General features: G+C 30.7%; 1 protein-coding gene across 1 annotated transcript in view; it reads right to left on the bottom strand.

Annotated features, from left to right (window-relative positions):
- Positions 1 to 26,394, bottom strand: part of LOC116775720 (sex peptide receptor) — a 136,505-nt gene that overhangs the window by 72,979 nt on the left and 37,132 nt on the right. The window lies entirely within an intron of this gene.

Below are 26,394 nucleotides of genomic sequence, written 5' to 3'. Positions count from 1 at the left end.
TTTAAATTAAAATAGGTGAGTTCAAATATAAAATATTACTGACTCGAACCTGGTAGTTAAGTGTGAGAGAAAATTTATTTTCTTGTACATGTCTTGAGAAAATATTTTAGTTACACTTTAAAACATGGAGATCATATATTTCTGTCATATTTGAAAAAAAATACACGAATGCTTAGTGATGGTTAAATTATACTTCATTAAAAAAAGCTATAGGATAATGTGTTTATTTCTTGCAAATAAAACTATTCAGATTGATAAAAAAGTGAATTTAACAAATTGGTGGTTGGATTCTTTATTTAATCCATTGATTTAAACGAATATTATTTAGCTAAGAGATTATATCTGTGATTTTCAACCCTGTTGTCAAATAATACAGCTGATCATCTGTAATAAGGCAGAAGGTTGTAGTAGGTTACACCTAAATTCAATTTTATCCGTCTCTTGACTCCTTTGAGGCTCTTTCAAGTGCGCACTGCACGTAAAAGCTTCTATACCAATAAAATTCCTAATAAGGTTTTCTGTACGTTGCTTACCCGATGGAAAATTATCCATGTAAGTTGAGACATGTGATGAAAGAAATATTAATGATTTGATATTTAAAAAAAAACTAATTTTGTTTTTTTTTTTAATCTTTTGGTCTTTGACCACCTAAAAACATAATTTTAACTTTAAAATTCCATCGTTTTTTCGATATATTATTGTAATGGATGCCGAAATAAACTTCCCACGAAAGCTTTTCTTGACCACTTCATCGTTCTCATGTAAGTGTTTCAAACAATACGGAAATATTTTCCACACATTAAACGCATGACCCATGAAATAGCTAAACTTGTGTCACATAGAATAATTTAATATTTAAATTGTAGGTAAAATTTAGAAAAATATAAGAAGATTAAAATATAAAAATTTTGTTGTCTTTAAAAATATTTTTAAAATTTTATAAGAAACTAAACCTCTTACCATTCTTATGAAGATAGACGTGCAGAAAATTCTTGGACTACGAAATATAAAATTCTTTCTTTGGTTTGCATATTTCAGAGAGTTTCTTACAAAAAAAAATTGTAGACATTTCACTGACACATTCACATCTTATATTCTGTTAATGTTCTCTGAAAAAATAACAGTGAAATATTGTATGTAAAATCCTAAGGGTGACGGAAAAAAATACCTTTTACTTTATTTTTTAGGAAATTAAGACAATCATGATATTAGACTTTTTGAAACTTTTTTGATCCAGATATTTCGTGGTACATGTAAAAAAAAAACAAATTTCAGTATAAATGTTGCGAACTTAAAATATACTATTTTAGGACAGCCATTCTTTCAAATACAAGCTTTTTGGAACAATCTTAATGTTAATATCGTTGAACCTGGTGTTTGCCACGACGTCAAATTGTAAGAAATATAGGTAGAATTGGAACGCAATCGGAGTAGTTCCAATTCTTGCCGCTTCACGGCGCCACCTCTCTATCGTGCGCAGTGACTGATATGTTTCGTAATTATTATATTATATTTTTCAATACAGTAACTTATGTACTAATATCAGTGCCTTATTTCAAAAACCTCCTACATGGTAGCAGAGCGTGGTTCGGAAATAAAGTAATATCAGAAAGTACGAAGTTTCTCCGGAAGAAAACGTGTTAAATATTGTGAGGTTAAGTTGAACAGAAAACACGTGGTCATGATGAATTCACATTCGCACATGTTCAATCTGGAAAAATTGAACGGCCGCGACAATTTTGCCACCTGGAAGTTCACCGCAAGAACGTATCTTGAACACGAGGGCTTATGGAATTGTGTAGAACCCAAGGAAGGACAAGTAGTTGAGCCGGCAAAGGATATCTTGGCCAAGTCCAAACTGATCCTATTAGTAAATTCTCAAAATTACGTACACATACAGGATTGTAAGACCGCGACAGAGGTATGGACCAATCTACACAAAGCATTCGATGATAACGGACTCACCAGAAAAGTGGGTTTACTCAAAGAACTAATCAACACATCGCTAGAGTCTAGCAGTGGCATCGAGGAATATGTGAGTAAAATTATGAACGCAGCACATAAATTACGTAACATTGACTTTGACGTTAATGACGAGTGGCTGGGTACTTTAATGTTGGCCGGTCTACCTGATCGGTACAAACCTATGATCATGGGACTCGAAAATTCAGGAGTCACAATCAGCGCAGACCTTATTAAGACCAAGCTTTTACAAGAGATAGTTTCTTCAGATACAAATAATGCATTTTACTCATATACTAAGAAGGGAAAGTTTAATGCACATAAGTCGAAGCCAACCAAGGGTCCCCGGTGTTACACCTGCAATGGCTATGGGCATTTAGCAAAATACTGTACAGGAAAAGGAAAAAGAGAGTCACATAAGCAAGAGAATTCCAGTTTTGCTGCGGCATTTTCAGCAACTGCCGGCGAAATTAAGAAACAATGGTATGTAGATTCCGGAGCATCCATGCATATGTGTGGCAATAAAGAATGGATGTACAATCTAAGAGCGCCATCTGTCAAGAGTATAACAGTTGCTAACAGTGAGCCGCTGTCCGTAGAAGGTACCGGTGAAATAAATCTGAACATTTTACAAGAAGGTACAATACAGCTGAAAAATGTGTTATATGTACCTGGACTTGCAGCCAATTTGATGTCAGTGAGCACTATTACAAAGAGTGGGTACAGAGTGATCTTCAATGAAAAGGGTTGCAATGTCAATGATGCAAATGGAAAGTTCATATGCTCAGCTACACTGAATAATAAACTTTATGTTTTGGATATGCAGTCAAAGGAGGAAACTGTTCATTTGGCTTCCAGTCTTGTAAGTTCTAATAATATAAGACTGTGGCATCTTCGGATGGCACATTTAAATGTTTCAGATCTACAAAAGTTACCAAATTATGCTGACGGGGTGGTGCTAGATCAAAATAAACAAGTAAGGTTGCAATGTTCAAGCTGCTGTGAGGGAAAGCAGGCAAGGTTGCCTTTTAAGCAAGTTGGCACCAGAGCAACAAAACTATTGGAATTAATACACTCGGACCTGTGTGGACCAATGGAGAATGCATCGTATGGAGGTATGCGATACTTTATTAATTTCATAGATGATTATACCAGGATGGTGCATGTATATTTCACAAAGGATAAGCTAAGTATTTTAGAAATATTTAAAGATTATAAAAGATATGTAGAGAACCAGCTTGACTCAAAAATTAAAATGTTAAGGACAGACAATGGAAAAGAATACTGTAACGGCAATTTCGAGAGATACTTAGCTAATTGTGGAATTATACATCAGACATCAGCACCATATACCCCGCAGCAGAACGGATTGTCAGAAAGAATGAACAGGACACTTGTGGAAAAGGCTAGATGTATGATATCTAACGCAAATTTAGAGAAACCTGTTTGGGCTGAAGCCGTTGCCACAGCTGCATATATCATAAATCGGTCCCCCACCAAAGCACTTGACAATACCACTCCGTACCAAATGTGGACAGGTCGCAAACCAGAATTATCTCATATGAGAATATTTGGTTCCGAAACAATGGTGCATGTACCTAAGGAGAGAAGACAAAAATGGGACAAGAAATCGGAAAAAATGATATTTGTAGGTTATTGTGAGAGAACAAAGGGATACCGTGTCATGCATCCTAAAACACATCAGATAATGAAGAGTAGAGATGTTATATTTTTTGAAAAACCTGGTCTGTGTGATGAATTTCTGATTTCAACTCGTTCAACTGAAGAAGACAGGTTGGGATTGTCAGAGGAGTCAAAGCCTGATGACCAGTCAAAGGAGTTAGAAGCTGCTTCTTCCTCTCAACCTGTGGACTGTAAGCATAGCTTAAAAGAAGCTGAGAACGACAGTAGTAGTGAATATGAGACTGACACAGCTGATGATCCTGATGCTGATGAGACATATTACCCACCGAAGCATATTACAGTTCAGGAACAAGGAACTCGTAACATCACATTGAGACCACGTAACAAAGATAAGAAGGGCATGATCTGTCTATATACTGGTTTATCTGATCCTCAGACAGTAGAAGAGGCATTGTCTTCCACAGAAGTTAAAGAATGGAAACAAGCCATGGATGCTGAGATGAATTCTTTAATGGAGAATGAGACCTGGAATCTGGTGAAACTGCCCCCTGGGAAAATTGCTTTACCCAACAAGTGGGTGTTCAAAAGGAAAACCAACCAACAAGGTGAAGTTATGCAGTATAAAGCTAGATTAGTCATAAAGGGTTATGCACAAAAGAAGGGTGTGGACTTCCAAGAGGTATACTCTCCTGTGGTAAGATGGACATCCATTAGATATTTGTTTGCTCTAGCTGCACAGCAAGACCTGTATATATACCAGATGGACGCAGTTTCTGCATTCCTACAAGGATCTATAGACACAGATATTTACATGGTACAGCCCGAAATGTATAAAAAGGGTGATGAGGTATGTCATTTAAATAAATCAATATATGGTTTGAAACAGGCGAGTAGATTGTGGAATACAAAGTTAAGCACAGTCTTAAAGGAAATGGGCATTCAACAATCTAAAACTGACCCTTGTATTTACTTTAACATCAACATTGGAGTTTACATTGCCATCTGGGTTGATGATATTTTATTATTCTGTTCACAAAGAAGTACGATTAATAATATAAAGGAAAAACTACAGCAGAAATTAAATATGAAGGATCTAGGAGAGGTGAGCCAATGTTTGGGTCTCAATATTACCCGATCAAAGGATTCCATAATGCTGGATCAAGAAAAATATATCAAAGAAATATTAATAAAATTTAATATGTCTGAATGCAAATCTATCAAGACACCTGTAGAAGTTGGACAAAAATTTTATGAAAATACTGAAGTTGAAATGGACTGCCCGTACCAACAGGCTATTGGAAGTCTTCTTTACGTTGCTCAAGGAACCAGACCTGACATATCATATGTTGTCAATGCTCTAAGCAGATTCAATAAAGAACCGAGGTCTGAGCACTGGAGTGCAATAAAAAGAGTCATGAGGTACCTGCAAGGGACTAAAGACTACAAACTTACATATACCAAGAGTGGTAACAGAAAAATCACGGGCTACTGTGACGCAGACTGGGCAAGTGATGCTCGAGACCGGAAATCGTGCACCGGTTATATTTTTCTGTTTCAGGGAAGCGCTATATCGTGGTGTTCCCGCAAACAGCAGACTATCGCCTTGTCCACAGCAGAAGCGGAATACATGGCCATGGGGAGCGCGGCGCAGGAAGCTCTCTGGCTACGGCAGCTGCAGGCTGAAGTTGGTCGCGGCTCCGACACCCTGCTCATATACTGCGACAACCAGAGCGCCATCAAGTTATCGGCGAATGATTGTTACTTACCTCGCTCAAAGCATATAGATATTCGATACCACTTTATTAAAGATCATGTAATAAATAATAACTTAAAGTTTTGTTATGTTAAGGGTTGTGAAAATGTATCAGATATCTTAATCAAGGGAACTACTGTAGAAAAGCATATGTATTGTGTCACTAATATGGGATTGCGTTCCGGGGAGGATGTAAGAAATATAGGTAGAATTGGAACGCAATCGGAGTAGTTCCAATTCTTGCCGCTTCACGGCGCCACCTCTCTATCGTGCGCAGTGACTGATATGTTTCGTAATTATTATATTATATTTTTCAATACAGTAACTTATGTACTAATATCAGTGCCTTATTTCAAAAACCTCCTACACAAATGGTATGATAGAGTTTAAAAGGAGTAGTGCATAAATCTTTTGTTTATATAAAATTTTTAATGAATACAATATAATAACTTAATAGGATACAATGACTTTGATACATACAAATAAGACGCCAGTCCGTGTAGATCCTACAATGTGTGTGTGTGTGTGTGTGTGCGCGTGTGTGTGTGTGTGTGCGTGTGTGTGTGTGTGTGTGTGTGTGTGAACGTGCATGCCTGAGTGTTCGTGTTTTGGCACTTAATTTCGAATATAATAACAGTTCTAGTCTATGCTTGAACTTCAAATAATTATGATCGACGATTTAAACGATATCTGTTAAATTAATTGAAACATCTTTATTTTATATTTCGTTCCTATTGTTACTTATTGCGTAATTATTACTTAACTTCAGCGGAGTTGCTAAACTGCTATAGAATTTCATCAAGAGGAAACGGATGAATTCACAGAGATATCTCAATTTGCAAACCACAATTTTCAAGTGATTAATAACAAAGCATAATGAGATTTAAAATTTAAAAAATAAGGTTGAAATTTAAATGATAATGTGAAAAATATTCAAACAATAATCGTGAATCCTCAAGTAGCCACTCATTCAACGTTTTATATTCTCCTTTAAATTTTGTCTTAAATACGATTTTAAGTGGAATAGAAAAGAAAAGATTTTAAATTAAAAAAAATATATAATTAAGAAAAGACTTTAAATTATAAAATATATGTAATCATATGAGAGATTTTAATCATATATTTAAAATGTAATTTTACATATAGTCTTAGTTTATTTATATCTATGCCAGATTGATATTGAATTATATGTGATGTAGCTGAGCAAGACGTGGGAGGCACAAATGGTCCACTAAATGCGGTCGATTGATCTTAGAATTGCTACGTCACGTGGTTTAATGATTGAATAAAGTTATTTAATAATGTTCCAAGCACAATATATTTATCAATTAACGAGGATTTATATCGTAAATCGTAAGTCAATAGAAAAAGTACGAAAGTACAGAAAAATCTAAATAAGAAACTGTTATAGAGGAAATTAGCAGAATTACTTAGTGAAGCAGCTATGGTCACTAATATAAGGTAATCTGGTAATAAAATAAGATAGGAGAGTTTAAGTTACGGTTTCAAACCGTCGCATATTTTTAACGTAATACTGTAACTGACGATACAGGAAAAAATAAAGTGGTTAGACTAGGATGTCTGCTGAAACAGTGGTCTATATAAAGCTTGTGTGTGTATGACATTTTCATTATATGTAATTTTGAAATGATAAGTATAATATATATGTTTTATATATTGTACCAACAAGAGAACTTTTTAAAGATGTTAAACTGAATCCATAAATAGAACCTGTCTGAAAATTTGCTTCGTATAATTGAAACCATTCTGAAAAAATATAAAAAAAAAAACACAATGGGACATTCTTTTGAACATTTTGATTTATTTTTGTACATGTAAAATATTTTTTTGATTTATTTAAATAATAAAAATTAACAAGCACAAGAACTAAAAGTTAAAAACCTTTTTAAAAAGGTGTCCATACATTTACTAAATATCATGAAGTAAACTCCCTCGTGCAGTGAAAACCTGTCTCTTTGAAACCTGAAGACTTATCCAGCTTTAATAGAGTTCGTAAATTTAAATTAACTTCGTTATAACGATGTATCTTTTATCTTTTACGTTTTATAATTTACATAAATATTTATAATAATAAGAAATAGGCAACTAAAGATATTTATTTTTGAAATGTTATTTAATTTAAGATACAATAGGTTTAACGGTTAATGATTTAGACTTGTTGATTTGCTAAAATAATTTCTTATTTATTTCGGTTCGCTCGTTTTCGTTCTTGATTTGATCAAAACAAATATATTAGGATAATTAAATTTTAATTCTAATAGAATATATAGTGTTAGTTATAATTATTTATAATAATTTAAATTGTGATATACTTGATAATTCTAAGCTTAACGTTGTTTATATTCTGATATTTATTGGATATTCTTGTGATGGTTAAACTAGCGTCATCTGTATATTTGTTATAGTAGTGTAAATTAATGTTAAAATGTTACTGTGCAGTAATTTAAATGTCCAAATACTTAACAATTCGTTTTATAATTTATAATGAGAGCTTTTGTATGTTTTACGTAATGTTCAGTGTTTTGTTATTTAATGGAAATTCTTATGAGGGAAACTAGCGCGATTGGAAATTTAGGAAAGAGGTTACAAAACGTAAATGTAACAGTGAATACTGTTACATTTACGTTCAAATTGATGAATATATCAAGTTCAAGATATTTTCTCTTTGATTCATGACTGTTTCGACTTTCACACCTCGTCTGCCCGTGATCACGGTTGCTGCAAAGTAACCGAAACGTCGGGATAATGTAGTTTTTTAAATAATAAAATCCGCGTAGTATATCCGAATAATACTTCTTTCATTTAAATGAATAAAACTCGCGAAAATCTTAGATCTCATTATGTTTGATATCTGGTTTTATCTGAATACCTAATATATACAATTTGGACAACTGTTACAATTTTGTTGACAAATAGCAGACCTTGTTCAATCAAAGTACAAGTTGAAATTCATTTATAACGGTTAAGTGATGCAGCTACGAAAAAGCAACGAACGGAGTTCGAACCGAGTTCAGAGACTGTCGCATCCACAATTGGTAATTTATGAAGAGAATATTGAAAAACTATCAACAAATTCTCTTCTTATTAGAGACGAAACCATCATTGAAGTATTCATAATTTTAATTGTAATTAAATGGACGCGCCACCCACAGGGTGAATCCACGGAAGGCTGAGAAATTTTCGTTGTTGGTAACAACGAGTAAAAACTTTATGCTCATTCAATAATCTATTGTTCTGTATATCGAAAGGTTTTTACAAAAGGAATACAGATAAATAAATTGGCTTACATTTTATCTCAAATATTGATCGAACTTGTACCGGTCAAAAACTGTATAAGTTTCGTAAGCACCAGAAAAAGTATTAATTATAAGAACATTGTTAGAGCAAAATTTTTCTTGAGAATTTTGTTTGTTTTATTTCACTAAGCGCGGATGTTCATTGACCTTTGACATAGAAATATTTCCATTGAAATTTATCTTGTTGTAAAATAAATTGAATACAAATGCTTTTAACCTCTATAAAACGTAAATAACATGCTTATATTTGGTACCTTAAATATTTTATATCACATAAGCTTTTCACATTACATTTTCAAATAGTTACTGCCTTCATATTCTCAAAAAAACTAACTTTTAGATCATAGATTCGTCTTTATTTTGTTCTTCTACAAACTGCGTAAACAAAAATTCTAACAAAATAACGTTTAGTTATTTTACTCATATAAATTTTACGCATTTATACACTTAGAAAATTATAGTAAAATTAATGAAAACCTCTGTATATTTTTAAACCTACCACTGGTTTTGAGGCAACATTTTTAGTCTTTACTACACAACTCTCGACTTAATCATTATAACTTACTAATACCAACACACTAAAGCATTCATCTAGAAATGGTAGGTGATGAAAAATATTACTATATTCTCAATAAAGTAAAGTAGACAGGTTTTAAATCAATAGTAAATTTTCAAAGAGAGCTTTGATATAAACCCAGAACGCCTTTCACTTGGATTATCATTCTGATATAATAATACACGTTATGTGGTCTGATTACAAACATTTTTAAAAGATTGTAGTAAACACGTTCAATGCAGCGAAGATATTTCAATAAACCGGATAGTAATTTCCGCTTTCAGCTACAACATACAACAACAAAGTGGACGTTAAGTAAGATTGTTTACATTGATGTGTTAAAAGAACCGAAAATGTGATTGGGAAATATTGGAATATAAGTTTCGAAGTGTCTTGTCTTCAAATGATTTGAAATTTTTATAATAATTATAAAAAATACTTTAAAGTAAATTTATAAGTAATAACCGAAATAATAAAAAAAATATTTCGTCTTTATATAAAGATATTCCACTTAATAACAGTGTATATATATATATATATATATATATATATATATATATCTATCTTGACACTCGTATTCTTAACAGTGTCACAATAAATAAATACCCTAATAACCACGAAAACTCACAAGTTATTTTGGGTGACATTTTATTACCTCATTATGAACCAATTCAAATTTTGCTCGTATGTTTACTCTGAACAAATATAAAATAAAGTTAAAATTTGTTTCCTTTCAAATTCATTGCAAACACAGACATTACTGTTCAACTTTAAGGTTACTGTCGTAATAAATAGTTACTTAAAACTCAATATCTCTACAATAGATACTGACAAAATTAATTTTACAACCTTAGAATTATTTGAGATGTAAATTCAATTCAATTTATAGTCACAGAGTGGTAAAAGTTATAATACAACCAGAATACCTTATTACAGCGCAGGCTCTGAATCAATTATGCAAATTTGCGTACATTATACTCTTACGCTAAGTGTAAGGTATCGATTATAAAGCCTCTCATAGTACTGGTAGTTGTACATAGTATACAGACATACAAGGGCGTGGAGATATATTTAGTTCTTTACTACAAAAAAGGCTGAAAAACTTATAAGTTTTTCGCTGAATAAAGTCTATTTCTTTTAAAATTTAAACTCAGATCCGATCTGCCGTAACATGAGTGTGATGTAACAAAGCTTGCATTGATAACACTATTTGGATCCATTTTATAATAAATCGGAAGTTGCTTCTAGTTTCTTTAACGTCTACATAACACGATTTACATACTTTAACGAATTCTGAAGAATTCAAGTCAAGATTAACGAGATAAGTTGTGTACTAGAACTTCCTTGTTTTAATCATAATCCTAACGTGCATGCCTATCCTTATCTCCGGATAACATTTTAGGAAACACGAATCCGTGATATTCTGAACAATAAAAAACTTTATATGTATTTAGATTTAAGAATTTATTTATTGCTTAACAAAACAAAACTATTAACTTTATTTTTAAACAATGATTAATTATATAAAAGAGGGATATAATAGTTAGTTAAGAGGTCAAAGTTTATAAAGTATATGTCGCATATGATAGCCCAAATATATTATTTTTATGATAGAAATATATAAAACAAGGCTTTACAACACCTCAATTGATTTTATTGATATATTTGAGGAACAAATGTGACGTTATATTTTTTAAAGCGCAATAAAAATTTGTAAAGATCAATTGTTGAGCTTCCTGACTCTGCGAGATAGAAGCCAAGAAAAGCCTTAGACTAGAATGATTTTAATAAAGAGTAGTGTAGTGAAAAATTTAAAGACTGCGTAGATACAAAACTACAATCTATTGCTTTTTGTTTGAGTTAAATTAATACTACAGAAAATTGTACACGAGTCAGAAACGTTAATCTTTTTACGAATGGAATATAAGTGGAGATAGTATATTACTTAGTCTGAGAAATTTTTATCTTGCTCTTGTGTTAAGAATAATTAAAAATTCTCAGACACACTTATATTCTAATTTAGAAATTCATCCTTTTTAAAGTAAGGATTAATTCTTTGAGGGATTCAAATAAAAAATTGTCGAGTCGGATCAATGCTACATAAGCATAACTTTTATTAGACGTTAATCTTTTTTAAATTTTATCAAATAAATTGTGGCGTATATGAAAAAAAGTTTTTCATAGTCAGAGAAATACTTGTCAGGCATATAAACAATAAAAACTTGCAAATATTTATAAAGAGATATTTCTTATTATTGTTTTTGAAGCGGGGATTTCTGAATACTTATACAGTACTGACAACTTGTGAATTAAAATTAGTCCACGTTTGGTTGATATTGAAATCGTGATGCTGAAGTATGAGTACATATTTTTATTTTAAATTAAAAATAGTGGAAGATACTAAAAATTATCGCTCGTAGAAATTCCAGTCTTATGATGTTCTAAATAGAGATGATTTTGATTTTATATAAAATGGGATAGTAACACTTAATTCTTTGAGTAAAAAACACACGCAAGCTTTATTTTGCTTAAAATTTTCATTAAAGAACTAAACTTAAAATGGGTGAAAAATTATAAATGAAAGATAGATATAAAACGAAGATATTTTTTAAAATATTTACTGGAAAGTTTCAAGCACAGCTTTAAATACTTCCGATGTTGCATTCCAAGGCTTTGCTGTAGAATACTCGGAAAATATAGTAATTTTTGTTCTTTCCAAAGAAATCGTTGTAGCTTTAATATTTTATTTATGATTTAAAAAACCCACCAATGTGATTCTGCTTTAAATCATTTCAATGCTATTTACGGATAAATCTCGTAAAATTTCAACATTTAAGTATGTGACACGAAAAACATATACAAAATATAATTTGTAATAAATTCCAACCCAAAAAAATATGAAACATAATATTAGTCTTATTAAAAAAACACAATTATAAAATACGTCTGCGAAGTCCTACTCCTCCAAACAACAATAGATCAAAATGGTTGATTTCTCGGAAGGTCGGTCTTCAAAAACATATGTGAAAATAAAAATATATAGTATAAAGTCAATGTATATTCTCTTTAATGCTTTTCATATAATATAAAGTAAATAACGCGAGAACGGATAGTTAGACCTTAGTAATATTAGTGTATAACCTACGAAAAAGGTTAAAATCTAAAAGTTAGAGAATATTTCAAAGAACAATAAATGTGAATTTTAAGATGTATTTTTTTCTCCTAAAATCTCCCTTAATAACTCCAGTATTATATAAAAGTAAAGGAATGAATGAAAAATGATTCGACATTTTAATAATTATGACAGTCACAAAATAGACAGACGAAGAAAATATGAAAAGGAGAAATTGGTCCGAGCTCCCTCAACCTTCAATAATGACTCTGACGACATATTTTAATGATATATTTTAGTAAGAAAATCTTTCTTTTGTTGTTTGAATACGAATATATTTTTTTTGTATTTTTTTTTTCTGAATATTATTATTGATACCTTTCAGATTTTTAGGTTTTGGTTTTATCGAACAGTACGCAAGGGGCGAAGTAATTAAATAAAATTCCACCAAACAGATAGGGATTATCCACTTGCTCGAATTTTCACAAATTAGACGCCAGATAAAAAATGATTTCTTTTAGCAAATTGATACCGAAAACAGCAATTACTGGCGGGGATTAATGTTTGCGGTCCCAAGAAGCTAGGGATGTAATTATATCAGCACCGCTTCTTTCTGGAAACCGTTACGTCACGTGAGTTAACAAAAAATATCTATTGAATACCCATTTGTCTTATACGCATCAGTGATCTCGGCTTTTAGTTATTAATTGTATAATATACATTTCACTTCTCTCTCCAAAAAATATAATACAATAAGAAAGGCTCATACATTATCAGGCAGGTTTATTGGTTTGACAGTTAACGACGCTCGCCTGGCACGATACTCAAACAGCTATATAAGTGTAAAAATATTTCAGTAACTTAACCTTATTATTTAAAAGCTTAGAACAGAAAGGTACAGACTCCAGACTCCTTGAAGAATCCAATGTATTCTAAGTCCCTTTGTCTGTGATATCTTAACCAAGCGAGCATCTGTAATATTAAATTCTTCTTTTAAATTATTATTGTTAATACGTTATATATATTAATATATATCAACAAAATAAAACAGTATTCTGTTGTTTTTTTGAAGTTAAATAAATCTTTATTTAAAGTTTTGTAATTTAATAATGAACTCAACATAGAGAATATTACATAAGTTTTTTATGTATTCAGTGACTTTTTATATGAACTATGTGTCATTTCGCCGTGCTAACAAAAATTCAGAGCTTAGTTTAATCAATCTATTGTTAAGAAAAAAAATATCAGATATTTGTACTTTTAAATGGATGAATTAGTCTTTTATCGAACCTTCAAATCTTGAAATTGCTAAGTCATGCGAAAGAGTACGATAAATTTATCTCAATTTCTGTTATTAATTTTTCTTTACTTCTTTCTTTCTATTATATACATACATATAGAATTAGTAAAGTATTTGGATTAGTACCACCATCAACATCATCATCAGTCTATCAGAGCCCACTGCTGAGCAAGAGCCTCTTCTCATGTGGAGAAGGTAAGAGCATTAATCACCATGCTTGCTCAAGGCGGGTTGGCGATTGCAATCTTATAATTTGAAATTATAAGAGCAGGTTTCCTTACGTTGTTTTCCTTCAACGTCTGTCATTGGTGTCTAAATACTCTTAGAAAGTACATATGACTCAGAAAAGATCACATCGGTACTTGCCAGGTTTCGAACCCGCGCCCTCATGTATGAGAGGCGGGCCTTTCCTTACAGTTTTTGGTATACAAAAACCATAATCAAAAATTTTATAAATATCAACATCATATATTCTGAGCACATAATAAAAAAACAGGTTAATTCTCTCCTTAATATACTAACTACACGTCATTTTTATTTAAAGGCTTTTAAGTAGATTACCATTTGGATGAAATTGTATTTACTTAGCCATCCACATGGGCGTATGAATAAATGATTTTTTATTTACAATTTCTAATACAATATATATATCATGTAATGGTCGGTGGATAGCTATCAATATCTTTTATAATATTAAAAACCTTTATCCTGGGTAGCCGTGTGTGTAATGAGTGTGGTTTGCTTTCCGCGTTCATCGCAAAGCCATCCATCAAAGGTCGTCATTATACTCGTATACGTACTCGTATACCTTAATAACTTCTTGATAATCATTTATCAATGTTACTTCGTATGTTATCCCTTACATACAACCTATTTTTTATATCCATATTATCTTTTCTATTATTAACTGTCATTTTAAATGTATAATAAATTCTTAAGAGTGTACTCTTTCTCTTTCTCTTTCTCCTAATTTCATTTGAATCTCACTTTTAAAATTATGAAACTTCCCCGATGGAAGTATTCTAAGCGACCGGATATTAATATCCTCTCCCACAATAGAACACTAGTTATAATAATGTTGTCGTATAACTAATTATTCATAACATTCGTATTGATATCTGAAACTTTAAGCAATTCAACATTATGTATACTATTTAAGTAGTTATTCTTTCTTTAAAGATTTAAATTAAAATTGATATCTTTTTACAGTGTTTAACAATGCGATTGTCTTACGTAAAGTAATAAAGACATTTGCGTCACTATCATAATATTATCTTAGCTTAAGTTTTCATTAAGTGTCATTGCTGTGTCAATTCAAGAAACAGAGTTGTGGAAAACAGATTTATATTAAATATTTCGGACGAACACTTGAGTAGTCTTCATTATTTTTAAACTGATAATAAGGAACTATTAAACTATAAGATTTGTGTTAAGGTAAAAATAAATCTTTGTGTTACATAACACATGTATCTATTTGGAAATACTAAGTGTTAGGGTCCAAAAATAAGTTTACATTAACATTTAAAAAATACTACTATTTTTTTTTTATTCCTAATAAAATCGGAGATATAATTTTATTTTATATTCCATGTCAGATTAATTTTCCGTCTCTTACACAGTTTTCAACTTAATGTCAAATGCCTGGGTCCTTCTAACGTCATCGTACAAACGCATTTATATTAAAGATACGTTTATATAAATTATTCCCACAATAACGTTTTCATTTACAAAAAGATTATAATTAGTTATTTCTTCTTAATAAAGAGTTTAATCATTAAATACTTTGTTTATTCTTAATTTTCTTCAGCGCTGATGCATAATTGCTGAGGGCGGTTTTTGTGGATACCGTATTTTAACATGGAGGATTGTACTCAATAATATTACTGAACCGATGTTAATGAAGTTTCACGTTTATTTTTCCAATACACAGTTTATACATATAGCCCTATTTATGATGGGTAAGCCTTAACTAAAAACGGCTTTACGGTTTTCATTCACTTTTATAATTATTTTATAATACTATGATAAAAAGATTAAGATATTCAAGAATAAAAAAATATGTTAAATTTGTCAAAACTCAGAAAAAACTTATAAAGACCGCTTATATATATATATATTATGTACTCTATCCTGATAGCGCTCCTGTTTGAACTACAATGATGGATACGGATGAGATACAATATAAAAGCCCAGAGGATATTTGTGCGTCGGCGTCCAGACCAGACATATATTTTATATTCGCAAATTTTAAACCGCGTTTTGCTAATAGAACTCACGGTTCCTCGAAAAACCAATATTCCCAAAAACTATGCCTATAACTAAGTTTTTCGTAAACTTGTACGCAGTAGAAGTGGAATCGAGGGGTATATCAGTTAAATCTCTCTGCAACCTATAAAAAATACTTCAGCCTGTCCAGAACTAGCATCAATTCGTTCTTTGATGGTACTTCGAATGCTGACTTAGTAGGTCCTTTTTAAATTTGGTTAGAGAGAGAGGAGCTTCGACGATGGAGGTGAGAATTTAACTCGCGTTATATAGGGGCCACTTAAACCTACACCTGGGTCGCAAGTCCCAGGCACTGTTAAAGTTCTTCTCCTTGCAACGCGGTGGACCTGAATATGTATTGAGTATTCTTTCTAAAGTACCTTTAAAATGTATATCACTTGTTTGACAATAGTCTTTCAATTCTTAAGACAGAACGCGCAATACAAAAATCGTTTAAAGAAGTTATTTAATTCGAAAGTGTTATTATACGTGGGTAAATTAATTCTATTCATGGACATTAAGAAGAAATTATGCAACAGCCTTGATCCCTGGTCGGAAAGATATATTTGATATCACAGGACAACGACTGTCTCGTCTGCACGTAGTTTGAAAATATCAATTTATAATGATTAACATTTGATGTATTGTATTTTTCGTTACCTGAATATCTTTATTTACAACCTGTTTCAAGAGTCGATATGTTATGTATCTCAATGTTTCATTTTGAACGTAAAATTTTTCTAAATAAAGTCCTAGAACGAAGAAAATAAAAATATTTTATCATTCCATTTAAGACAAAATTTGAACGGTCATCTCACAGAGCTATCTTGCAAAAGATGCGGGCAGCCTTAAAGTGCTTGTTAACGTTTGGTGTAAGTTTAAGAGTAATTGGTGAATGCACAAATGTTATTATTATTTTTTCTACAAAAAAAGATCAAAAAATGTAACTGTCGCAGAAAAGTAACAAAAAAATTAAAAGTTAATAACTGTATTTGTACTATTGAAAGTTGTAGTACAGATATTGTACAGCACTAGAATCACTCCATGATAGATGTTTCATCTAAATCTGGTTATCATCATCGTGGCAAGAGTCTGCAGACTCGTCGTAATCATCACGTATCAATGATCCGTATACATGATGACTTTCCTGGGAAGATAGTTGCAGTGGTTTCCCCTTGCCTTCTGCACCAGCACTTTTTGTGGGGCTATTTAGACTCCAAGGCTTGCTGTAGCCTGTTCCAGCCAGTGGTGTCTATACACTCTTAGAAAGTACATATGACTCGGAAAAGATCACATTGGTTCTTGCAGGTTTCGAACCCGCGCCCTCACGTATGATAGGCGGGCCTTTTAACCTTCAGGCCACCATGACTTTTTTATCTGGTTTAAATCTGGTTATAAAATATTTAAATTTTATAAATAAAATAATATGTAAATCGCTATCGCTTGTAACTTAAGCCATTACTGACTTTATTGGTCTGATGTCGGTAATTTAGACGAAGAATTTAACCGAGAATTACAGCCAGGATACTAATAACACCGTCAAAATACTAAGTTACTTCAGAGTAAGTCTGTCAGTCTTTTATTTAAAAAATAATTTGTGCGATTTATTGGATTTACAGACGACTTACTATGGAATTTTTATTTTATGAATAAATAAAGATAACAACAATGTCTGCGTTAATCAAAAAATAAAATATGAAATTATCTATTAATATATTCAGACTATTTTAATTTTAATTGAAATAACTGTATTAAATATATATAATTTCCTGTTAGTCGTTTTATTACTCTCGTAACTTAACGCTTCAAGTTCAAATTGTGTCATCAAGTGTAGGCTCGCTTACCAATTAAAGTATCGTAACTTATAATGGGTCCTTCTGTCCTGACGAATATGTAAATCATGTTTCTGATTTTAGACACTTAAACACGTTTAATTGAAACATTAATTGAATTTATGATTAAAAAAAAACTCTCCTGTATAAAATTTTATTCACAATTTTAATAAAACAGCTTTTCATAATACGCTAGACTCTATTTTCATCACGAACCCGAATTGTAACTTAGAGTGAAATTGAAAATATTTTACTGAGCGTTTCCCTCGTTTCTGAAATTGCTTAAAAATGTTGTGTTCAAAAACTGGAAGGCTATTGAAATTTTTTTTCAATAATTCTTTGTTAATTACTAGTCGGAGTGAATTATATGTACTTTAATACACGGATGGATTACAGTTTGTTGTTGTTATAATATATATATATATATATATATATGAAAACTTATCTTAAAATAATTTTGAAAGTTGTTTATGGCAATAACATAAGTCGAAATATACTAAAGCAATTTCAAATGCTTCTTTGAAAATATTTAGATATTTGTGAACGAGTTCTCTTGAGCGTTTAACGCGTGTTAGATACACCTACAACTGGGTCACAAGTCCCTGGCACTGGTGAAGCTCCTCTCCAGCAACGCGATGGATCCGGCATACGCACTGTAAATTCACGGAATGCTGAGAAGTTTCATCTCATGTCTCTATATTTAATTCCGTGTACATGTTTTGTAGTTAGATTTTGAACTTTGATTTAGCTTTACTTTGATGTCTTTTATTTGTCCTACCGATATTATCTTCTAACCATCTTATACACTTCTAGTTTATATATAAACTTGTTTCGTTCTTAATTGTTCGTATAGAATAATCATATATTTACAGTTTTAATAATAAAAAAAAAAACAATTATAATAGCATTATTGTATATTAAAAATACTTGCAAACACTTGAAGGCAAAAAAAGTTTTATCTTAGATTCTTGTTACCAAAAATTTCGGATGACATTAAGATCGTCGTTTTTCAAATAATAATGTGGAGAAAACGGGCCGGGTATTTTTTTCAAGATAGAAATACCAATGTCTGTTCTGAACGAGATAGGGATGGTTAGGTAGGGATGGTTACTTTGTTTTTATTAATGTTTGAATCTTAACAGTTAATATTTATACATATATACGTATGGAAAATATGTTGGATATATTTCTGCAAAATCCTTGGTTCATAAACAATAAAAAAGTTAAAAAAAATTTCATTATTAAATTTTTCTTTACAGGAATGCTTGTAAACTTCGTGTTTACATTTAAGATCGACTCAAAAAATTCACTAATAGGTTAATAGACAACTAAAAGGGGAACCACATACTTCAATATGAGCGATAGTTTCAGTTTTTATTTATGACCATAACCATTATTTGATTCAAGAGAAGGAATTACTTCCATCCTATCCCATCCTAATTCCAGATTCTGCATTTTCTAAAGTTTTCTCATCAATCTTCTAACAATTTCATTCAACACAATTTGAAATATTTGATGCGAAGAGCATTTAATTATAACATCACTAAAAAAAATATAGAAAAAAAATACATAATATTTGTTTGAAACATATTGCAACTCGATTCATGACAAAATAAAATGTTCAGAAGTTATAAATTATAAGAAACTATGGCATCTATATTGAAAACATACCAAGAATAGCGTTTTAAGAATTTTATACTTTATAGAAAATTTACTTGGGAATGGGAATCGCAACAACAGTTATGTAAGCAGCCGAGCATTAATTTTGAGGATATAACATGTTCAATTGTTGTATGTGTGTATGTATATATTATAATTAACGGAGGTTTGCCCATTAATTACTAATGGGCAAACCTCCGCACATATGAGACGACGAGATGAAGGCTAATTATATCACAAAGTAAGACGCATACATATATATATATATTGAAATATAATTCTACTGTGCGTGTGTCACTGAACTCCTCTTAAATAACTGGACCAATTTGATTGTTTTTTTTTGTATACTTTTGATGGTTCACAATCACCAAATCAGCCCGGCAGATGGCGCTGCAATTAGTATCTAGGTTATATAAAATGAAAAGGTTACAACGTAGGTTACTATATGTATTGTTCAAATACACCTTATACATTTATGTCACATCTCTGATCGTAACTCTGATGTTCACACGAACGGAGTCGCGGGCAAAAACTACTTAGATATATATGTATATATTTTTTTCGGAGGAGTTAATTTCAGTACAACCTGTTTTAAATTCTGCCTGATTGAGTTTCATAAAATGTTTTTAAACACAAACAAATTTCTTTAATTACTTAAACCAGTTTTGTTTTATAATAATTCAATGATCAGAATTACAACATAATTACAATCTGAACGAAATGGTTGTAGTTAAAACTTTTATAGAACTGTACAGGCCATATATTTTTATTTAATTTTGCTTTAGCTTGGAAGTTACAAGTATGAAAATAATTATTCTAATGTATGTAACATTTAAGCATTTAACAGTTTTAAATGAAATAAATGAAGAACAATGACAATAATTGTAACAGATGGAGAATATGAAGCAACAAAATTTCAGGCTCAAACGCTTTTCCAACCACGTTACGAAGCTTTCGTTTTGTTAAAAAAATATACTTCAATAAAACGATGAGATTCCTGGGTTGTATTCTCTAAGTGGACATTAAGTTCGGTTTATCATTGATTATTATAGAACAAAGTATAGTTTTCGAAGATTTAATTGTATTGGATGTTTATAACTAAAATCTTGGTACTACAACAATTTATACTGTGATGTAAAGGAAAGATTTTATAAAATTAACGATGTAAATAATATATAATCATTATTATGCATGAACTCATTCGTCGAATATGAGTAAATGAAACAATCAAGTTTTATGGTCATCATCATCATCATCAGCCTATCGGAGCCCACTGCTGAGCAAAGGCCTCTTCTCACATGGAGAAGGTTTGAGCATTAATCACCACGCTTGCTCAAGACGGGTTGGCGATTTCAATCTTATAATTTGAAATTATATGACCAGGTTTCCTCACGATGTTTTCCTTCGCCGTCTGTCATTGGCGTCTAAATACTCTTAGAAAGTACATATGACTCGGAAAAGATCACATTGGTAGTTGCCAGGTTTCGATGTTTATTTCAGTTTTATGGTCATAACTGAATAATTAACTAATTCTGTTAAAACTTCTACATGGAACATATACAGAATAATAATTGCTTTGTTTTATTGTAGCATTTTGTGATATCGTTAAAATTAACTTGTAATAGTCAAAACTTTGTTTCGTTAAGATCGGTTAAGGGAAAAAGAAGTTATGGTCAATTGAAAATTTACTTCAAACACTGCTTCAAAACTTTTAAACACTACAACTTATTATGAGTTATATATTATATATTAGTTAATAATTAATTAGTTATATTAGTTACTAAAAAAATATGTTCTAATATATGTTAATCTTAATATTAAAACCTATGAGAGGTAACAAAAATAACAAATAACGCAGTGCGCGCGGGCGCGGTTGAAGTGTTGAACACTGTGCTCGTTAGATGGCGTTGATGAAATACGTCATCAACCTAGATCGCGGTGTTAAGATTCTCCGTTGTGTAATCACTACCATGCGGTTCCAAAATTCATTGTTGTTTGTTTGTTGTGATTGTCTATTATTTGTTATCATCTCTTTTATGTATGTTATTATTTTAAGTTTGATATATATATGGTTACGCAAAAAGCGACCAACAAGCGGGCGGAGCCGCGGTCAACAGCTAGTTAATAATAATTAATTTGTCTGTTTAATACTTCACGAGTTATCATTTCTTTTATCTTATATTTCAGCATTTGTTTCAGTTACTTAGTACTATTATTTTGTTAAAGAATTTGGTTAGTACAGATTGTCGTTTACGAAGATTTTAATCATGAGACGTGAGAGAAACGACGGTAAAATATAACGTTTCTTTATCAGTTTGATTATAATCATTAAATCATTATTTTTTAACATTCTGAATGTTATAAAGAATAATATAAAAATGTAATTTCTATATGTGAAAAAGCATTTTTAATATTACTAAATCAATTTATAGTTTAAAATTTATAAGTTGCTCTATAGCTTTTGTATATCTGTCAATTTATTTTATCTTCCAAAAATTATAATATCCCAATTTCACTTATAAACTAAACTTTATTACAGAGGATTTTTCATATTTTCACAGTAAACAGACAGTGACTGCTGTGTGGTTATAAATTAGATTGATCCTGTGGTTCGTTTATAGATAGGTAGGTCATGTTTCCTGTTTACATAGAACGTAGACTGCAGAGCCACCCGTATTTATACCTACTTATAACCTAAGAATACTATAAATATTATCTAATTGTCTTTCACACAGAATATATATATAGAGATCAGATTAAAAAAAAAGATATTACCACAAAAATATTTCTTTACAAACATATCTAATAACGTCTCTATATATTTTGTCAAACATTTTTTTTTTGGCAATATGATCAACAATAAAAACATATTATTTAAGAAATATTGCCCATTTCTATGTGATTACAGTATTTTTTAATATAATCTCGTAGAAGTATCAATAACAGCTACTTTCTTACGTTGAAACCAATCAAGTGATCGTACACATAACGTTATTATCTTTCGTTAATAACTCGACCTCAAAATCCAATATTAATTGTATATATGACTGAATGTATGTTTAAATATCTTCACATAAAACATCCCTAATAGAGAATATTTACTTTGAAGAAGAACAAAACAAATATAATGTAGTTATAACAAATAAAACATTTTCCACTAATAAAATAATACTTCGTTCGTATTATAAAGCTATACTCAAATTGAAATTAGTTTTGCCATTCCGAAGAACTTTACGGAACAAAGTATACACTCATGCAAACATACAAAAAAGTTCAGATATTTATTCAACCCAAACAAATGAGATTTGGTAATCGTTAGCAGATAATTTTATCGTTCGGATTTTGACTTCAAATAATTTACTGCGAAATGCACTTAAGTTGTACATATGGATATATTTTTTATTTGTTTGTGTTGGTGATGTTACAATCTCATATTATGAAAGAATAATCACCCGTACAATATTTCTTTAACTATAAGTAAAACACTACTATATACATCGAGTCATTCGCTTCGTATCGACATGTTTCTTGAAATGAATTGAAAATGTCTTGCATTCCCGCTATAACATAAAGAAATTAGCTCAAAATAATGCTATTGACAATTTAATTATGTTGATAAGTATAAAAATAGTGTGCGTGTAGAATTTTAGTCTCATTTTGTCGGTTATCGTTCAAGAGCTGTCATAAACAATCATTTTGTTGATCGATAAACCTTCATAATACTTTACGCTATGTTTTAGTTTGATTAGTCATTATCAGTATCGTTTAAGGGTTCAGTCCTATGAATGAAGTTAAGAATTGTTAAAAGGCTCAACTATTACGCTATTCTTCTAATATTATAAATAAATAGTTTGATAAACGCGCATGATTGTTGATATCTCGCACAAAAAGTACAAAATTAATTTTATACCACTTTCACTATTGTAGAATAAGTATCAGAATAAGACGTAGGCTATAATTTATCCCGAAATTCCGTGTAGTAACCGCAAGAGTAAGCCATAATAAGTGTCATGTTAGGGACCTTAATTAATTAATCTTATATTAAGTCAAGTGACAGTACATAGCTGTCACAGTCCGTTGGTTACAAAATCGCTGCCTTCACAAACTTTATGTTCCACTCTGAATTTAATCCCAAATTCAACGCAGATGAAATCTCTTTTAAAAAAAAGTTTATATATTTAATTTTATTTTAATTTTTGCAGTCTCTATTTCTTCTCCTGATAAATTTCAGACGACGGATTGTATATAAAAGATAGCTGGAAAGCGTACAATCTTTACGATCGTTCCCCTTCTGAAACATTTAAATGATTTTAAAATTTATTCCAATTTCATAAGGTAATTTTTTCATCGCACAACGGAAACAAAGCGTATTGTAATAACATGAGATTGTTATTTTTACATCAAAAGATATGTTTCATATGGTTTCTTATGCTTTGGAATGTGACGCAAAAGAAAATTAAACATAGAAATTTATTATTCGCTGTTTGGCAGCCTCTAGTGTTTGTAATGAATAAATTCTAATGGCGTATACATAATATATCTCCGTCTTTAACATATAACCGTTAAAAGAATTTTAATGAAAAGATTACTTGCTTTAAACGACATCCAAATATTGGCAAAAACTAGGCATACACACCAGAACTTGAATTAATACATTCCATAACGTTAGTTGTCATAGCTACTTGATATCATAAAATATTTCCTTAAAAGGTTTCTCTTCGAGAGTGATAAATTGCAGACGCTCCACCTTACACTACAGTGACAGCTTCAAGAGCGAGGGGATCTGTATAAAAAAGCACTGGAGGCTTCGATAAATACGTTCGTAAGAGATTTGTGATTCAATGCTCGTTTGACACGTGATATGAAATTTTCACTTTAACTGGTCTTTGTTAGTAATAATTTTATCTTTATTTAGCTCGAGCCACAGTTATATCTATATAAGTCAGGAAGCCTAAAGATGTTTATAAAATCGATAATCATATAGATGTAAACCATTAACGTAAACATCAACAAAAGTGACTTTCATAGTAATGTTATTAAACAAAGGTCTTTGAAAACAAATTTATTATCACATTTAATAGTACGTTTAAATTATTTTCATATTTTTAATATTATGAGCATTTGATCATTTCTCAATTGTTTTCGAGATTAAACAATATTCTCTTGATAGATTAAAAAATATCAATAAGGAAAAAAAATTAATTGAAAAATAAATGAATAAAAACAGTTTAATTACTTTTTATAAAGTGATGAATTTTAATAGCTCAAAAATATTTAATATCACTTTGAAGGGACTGCTCTGTTCGTCTTAATTTGCTACAAAAAAATTGTCCTTAAAAAACTGTGTAGTAATAATACTATAAATTCTAATTTCGTTTAAAATTCTGCTAATTTCATTTCATTTACTTTTTAGACAATCGAAGCCTATTTCAGACATTGTATTCTGTTAAGAGTGACTTTATGCAAATGTATTATATAAACAGTAATAAATAAATTTTTATATTTAATTGAGTCTTCGTGAAGATTGTTAAGCATCTCACGCAGAATTACAAACCGTTTATGAATAGGTGAGAAAAGTGAAAATGAACCTCAATAAAGCACTTAAGCTATTACATAACTACAAAGAAAAATAGTAATTATAATATTAAGACGGAGAGGTTTGGTTAATTAGAAAAGATATTTCTATAATAATATCCAAGACTATCGCGAGTATTCATTTAAATAAAAATAATATTTTCGGACGGACTAAGCGTTTTTTTTATTCTTTTAAACTAGGGGCCATCCATAAAGGACGTCACACGAATTTTAGTACTGTTGAACCCCTCCCCCCTTCCTTATCATAGGTTGTCACATTTTTATATCCCCCCCCCCCACCTGATATGACGTCACATTTATATCAAGTTCGTATTTTTTTCTAATTTTCAATAAATATCCAAACTTTGCGTTTTAGTATTTTAAATTCTAATATGTGTGGTCACAAAACTATTGACCCCCTCCCATGCACCTTGTCACACGAAGTCACACTTAGGTGATACCCTCCCTCTCACTTAACGTGTGACGTACTTTATAGATGACCCCATACATACTCCCGACGTTTCGGTTACTTTGGAGCAACCGTGTTTAGGGACAGACGAGATGAAAATTTAAATATTAGTGTAATAACAAACAAATCTCTGAAATTGAAAAACAAAAAATAAATTTAGTCATAAATTAGGTTTTCAAGTTATAATGAATAGAAAATACATTTTATATTTTTTTAAATAAATCTTTATTTTATAGTAATATATATTATTTCTTCAATAAGATGAAATTGATTTAAATGGAAACCACAAATCGTTTAGGCGGTTTAAAACCCAAGAAATAGATAGACATGTATCGATAGTCTATAATTTCCCAGCAACCTTTATATTTACTGTATATATTATTTTATTTCAGCTTCACCAAAATAAATAACAAAGGTTCTTAGAACTGTTTGTATAAATAGTAAAACCTCAGACAGCGTTACGTAAAGACAGTGTTTAAGACATCATTAGGAGTTCATAAACGTGATAAATATCACAAAAATTTACAAAACTTTTCTTATAAGTATCTCTGATATACACTTTTTCATTAATCTTTAATGTCTTTTTTAAAATAAATCATATACTGTCCTTTATAATTTATTTATTTCAATGGTCTCTCCTTAAACGTATCTAGTATATATTATTTATTTTTATTACGGAATATTCAATAGTTCTATATAATTTTTATTCAGTTCCTACGTGAAAATTCTGAGAAAATATTAAAACTATATTTTTTTTAAAACCAAAACAATGTAATTTAACATCATCCGAAAATATAAATTTTGTTTTTTATGTTAAAATCTATTTTTTATGCTGAAGGGGGCAATCGAGCAGACGGCCTACCTGGTGGAGGTAGTACCGTCGCCCATGGACTTCTGCAACATAGATTTGCGGATGTGTTCCCACCCTCGATTACGGAAGAGGAGGAGGAA

This window comes from Danaus plexippus, chromosome 27 (genome assembly GCF_018135715.1).
Source record: "Danaus plexippus chromosome 27, MEX_DaPlex, whole genome shotgun sequence".
NCBI classification, from domain to species: Eukaryota; Metazoa; Arthropoda; class Insecta; order Lepidoptera; family Nymphalidae; genus Danaus; species Danaus plexippus.
Note: the sequence above shows the minus strand (reverse complement) of the source record. Positions and strands in the feature narration are given on the sequence as shown.